The sequence below is a fragment of the Otolemur garnettii genome, unplaced genomic scaffold (genome assembly GCF_000181295.1).
Source record: "Otolemur garnettii isolate 467f Iridium unplaced genomic scaffold, OtoGar3 scaffold00024, whole genome shotgun sequence".
Taxonomy (NCBI): Eukaryota; Metazoa; Chordata; class Mammalia; order Primates; family Galagidae; genus Otolemur; species Otolemur garnettii.
The window spans coordinates 20,177,892-20,181,242 of NW_003852419.1; the positions used below are offsets into that span (position 1 = coordinate 20,177,892).

At 46.1% G+C, this 3,351-nt stretch overlaps 1 protein-coding gene across 1 annotated transcript in view; it reads right to left on the minus strand.

The window, feature by feature from the left end:
- Window positions 1-3,351, minus strand: part of WDPCP (WD repeat containing planar cell polarity effector) — a 375,892-nt gene that overhangs the window by 30,243 nt on the left and 342,298 nt on the right. The gene's annotated exons all lie outside the window — the stretch shown is intronic.

Genomic DNA, 3,351 nt, shown 5'->3' on the forward strand with positions numbered 1-3,351 from the left:
TTTCTTTGAATTATCCAAGATCTCTCTGAGTGAGAGATCTGTTTTTGTTCTCCATTTGTCAAAATCTTTGGAAGTCTGGGTGCGTTCAAAGTCTTTGTCTTCAGTGTCGGAGATCCTATCTTCTGCCTCATCCATCCTCTGGTGGAGGGATTCAACGGTGTTCTTCGAATCTGCAACCTCTTGTTTTAGTGTATCGTAATCCTTGATCATTTTATCTTTGAAATCATTGAATTCCTGGGACAGCTTTTGAATGATTTGAAATTCTAGCTCCCTCTTTTCCTCCAACTGTTGATCTTATTCCCTATCCAGATTCTGAACTCAATTTCTGACATTTCAGATATCTGTTTATGTAGTGGGTCTTCAATTGTGTCTACCCTATCCTTCTTTGGGGGTGTTAATCTACTCTGGTTATTCTGGTTGCCAGAGTTTTTCCGCTGATTCTGTCCCATGTTGAATTTGCATCTTTCGGAAACCATCCCTAAAACTGTTCTGCCAGTGGCTTCTTCTAGTTTTCTCCTGGGTACAACCTGGCAAGACCTCGGGAGGCGGGGCCAGCAGGCAGGGTGATGCAACCCACCCCTGCAGGAGTCAGCGTTGCTGTCACAGTCCTGGGAGGCAGGCGCAACCGGCCCCAGTGGAGGTCAGTTGTCCTTACTGGCCACCAAAGCCCTGGAGGCAGGTACATGGCTGGCGGGATGGCGCGACCCTCTCAGTCAGGAGCTGGTAGTGATCAAGGGCTAGGGGCCCCCAGGAGACAGGCACGCGGCTGCTCGACCTGCCCTAGCAGAAGTCAGTTGCCCTCACCAGCCGCCAAAGCCCTGGAGGCAGGCACGCAGCTGGCGGGACTGTGCAACCCTCCCCAGCAGGAGTCCATGGCTACCGCAGGCCAGCAGGGCTCCGGGAGGCGGGCGTGGCTCAGTGACCCGACCCAGCAGACGTCAATCACTGTCAAGGGCCACCAAAGACCCAGAGGTGGATGCCTGGCGGGGTGTGTAGCCCTCCCTGTCCGGCTTCAATCCCGGTCACTGGCACCAAGGTCTTGAGAAGTGCAGATAGCAGCTGGGGAGACAGCTGAGCACAGAATGCGCTGACTGAGGGGGATCCGTCTGCACGAAGAAAGCATGGATCAAGCAGTTCTTCCGGTGAAGGGCTGGGACAGGAGTTTGGTCTTGCAAGGGTGGGTGGATGCTGTTCTTGGGTGTCCTCTCCCTGTCTCTGCCGGCAAGGGGAGGGAGAGTGGACTGGAAACTCAAAATGGCAGTGCAAATGCCAGTTCCACTTTTCTGCCTGGGGGAGGGTGTTCCAAGTCTCAACTGGGTTCCTCCAGGGTGGTAAACTTCCCTGTTGGCAGCTCTCACTTGTGGAGTGAGAGAATAGGTCCTCAGTTTATCGGTGGCCTGTAGGAGACTCGGAGGAGCGGTTGAAGAGGAAACAAAGGAAAAGCACACCTTTCTTGGGGGAGGGGATGGGCGCTGTTCCTTCGGAGAGATTTATGTACCTGTGGATTGTCCTCTAGGAGTCTCCGCCTGTCTCAGAAGAGGTGTCCTGCCAGTATCACTCTTCTCTCTCAGCTGGGCTCCCAGTTTTCGACTTTGTTGGGTGTTTCTCCAGACTCTATCCTTTCCTCTGAACAGGAGCTTCTGTTGGAGACTGGTGCCTGTCGGCCATCTTGACCACTCCCCTTCATGTTAAGTTTTTTCCATAATGTCTCTCAAATTTATCTTTTTCTTTTCCTGTTATCAATATTTTCACTCAGGCTTGCTTTACTCCCAAATTATTTTAATAAGCTTGCTATTTGGTATTTCCTCTGCCATTTCTTTTCTTTTCTTTTTTTGAGACAGAGTCTCAAGCTGTTGCCCTTGGTAGAGTGCAGTGACATCACAGCTCACAGCAACTTCAAACTCTTGGGCTTAAGCAATTCTCTTGCCTTAGCCTCTTAAGTAGCTGGGACTACAGGCGCCCACCATAATGCTTGGCTATTTTCTGGTTGTCGTTGTCATTGTTGTTTGGCAGGCCCAGGCTGGGTTCGAACCTGCCAACTCCAGTGTATGTTGGCTGGTACCCTAGCCACTGAGCTACAGGCAGAGCCTTCTCTGCCATTTCTCACTTTAGAAAGAGGCCACCAGATTAGTATTCTTATACCATGCTTTTGATGATCTCATTTACCTGCCTGACTTCTTTCAAACCATACACTACCAGTTGAAATAAATGTAAACTCCATACACTGAAGTCTGTCCACAATCCGGCCCCTAACCTACCTTTCAATCTTATCCTTCACTATTCTTCACACCTTAGCATCAGTGGCCTTAGAACATATTTAAAGCCATGATCTATTACTTTAGTACAATGACTATCACTGTCAGAATGAAAAAAGTCGTTTAGAAATAACTCATATTCTCCAATTACATTTCTTAAATACCATGAAAGAAACTCTATCAACTGCAGGGACACATTTTTTCTTTGAATATAGTGATTTTTTAATTGGACTAGCCATTAACTTTTTTTTTTTGCAGTTTTTGGCTGGGTTTTGAACCCGCCACCTCTGGCATATGGGGCTGGCGCCCTACTCCTCTGAGCCACAGGCACTGCCTGCCATTAACTTTTAATTTCAACTTTCCTTCTGGCCTCATTGAATACCATTGCCTCGTAATTTCCTCCAAATACAAGAGAAAACAGAAACTTAGAGAGAAAATGCCATTTTTCCCCTATTGGGAATAATATATTTTTAAATTATTAATACCAAAAGAATTGCTTTAATTGCTTATTCATTTGCCAGTCCTGTGTGAAAATCATTTTATAAAATTTTTCTTTCATAGATGAAGACAACTGAAGAGCTGAAGTGACAATATTTAGGATGTTACATAGGCTTTCTGACATACAGCTAGTTGAACTCAGTTTAAGAAAAAAAATTATATGCTTGTACTATATACTTGGTATAATGTGATAATTCTTAAGAATTCATCTTTTCTCCTATCCACTTTTCCACAGGCTGAAGTTGCTCCATTTATTTCCTTCCCTAAACTCTCCAGAAGAGAAGCTCCATATAAAGGCTCTTAATTCTACTTGCCTCTCTGACTTTCCCTTTCTTCTAAATTTTGCATTTCAAAATCTCAAAGACAATTCAGCAGAGTTGACCTCTTTTCAGAGGGAAAGGTGATAAAATGAGTGGGCCTCATTAATATCTTTAAATTATATCTTTTTTTTTTTTTTTTTTGAGTCAGAGCCTCAAGCTATTCCCCTGGGTAGAGTGTTGTCACATCACAGCTCACAGCAACCTCCAACTCCTGGGCTCAAGCGAGTCTCCTGCCTCAGCCTCCCAAGTAGCTGGGACCACAGGCATCCGCCACAACG